The following is a 664-nucleotide window of genomic DNA, read 5'->3' as shown; positions in this document are numbered from 1 at the left end:
GACATGCTGTCCTTTTGAGGAGTTTCAGGATCCTCATCACACCTCACTCTCTCATCTGTCCTGGGATTTGCTATTAAATAGTAAACAAATGAACATGCCAATCACATGGGATTCTTCTAAACCTTAGAGGACATTTACCAAAATTGCTTGTTGTCTTTTGACGTGCTGCGTGTGCAAGTCGAAACAGTATCTGCAGGGATTAATCTGTCTCTCAAATTGGGCCAAGTTGATTTAAGTTCAGATTAAGTAATATGGGTTGTCTCTCTGCTGTTACCTTTTTTTTTTTTCTTGTTTGTTTGTTTTTCCTTTAAACCTGTGGCCTCAATACCCATCCATGTGTTAGGACATGGAGTGTTCATTCCTGGCTCTTGTCGGTCTCACCCCTCTTGTTTAATTCTAACCCTGTAAATAATTCAGTCTATTTTCATGCCAGTTGTGAGCATCAAAGTTTCCTTTTAAGGTGTGCCTATGGGAAGGAGAAAAGATGCTGATTTTAAGGGGTTTTTTTTAGCATGTGTTGCAAACACAAGTTACTGCAGGAGTGTTGAGCCTACTTCACAAGGCTGGTACATGCAGACACAATGCTTAGTATAGAGTTGGGAGTTTCAACTATTGCAGATTGACATGTGCTTTGTCATCCTATGATAAAGTTGTCTGAAATATA

This window comes from Chaetura pelagica, unplaced genomic scaffold (genome assembly GCF_000747805.2).
Source record: "Chaetura pelagica isolate M959 unplaced genomic scaffold, ChaPel_1.0 scaffold264, whole genome shotgun sequence".
NCBI lineage: Eukaryota > Metazoa > Chordata > Aves > Apodiformes > Apodidae > Chaetura > Chaetura pelagica.
Note: the sequence above shows the minus strand (reverse complement) of the source record.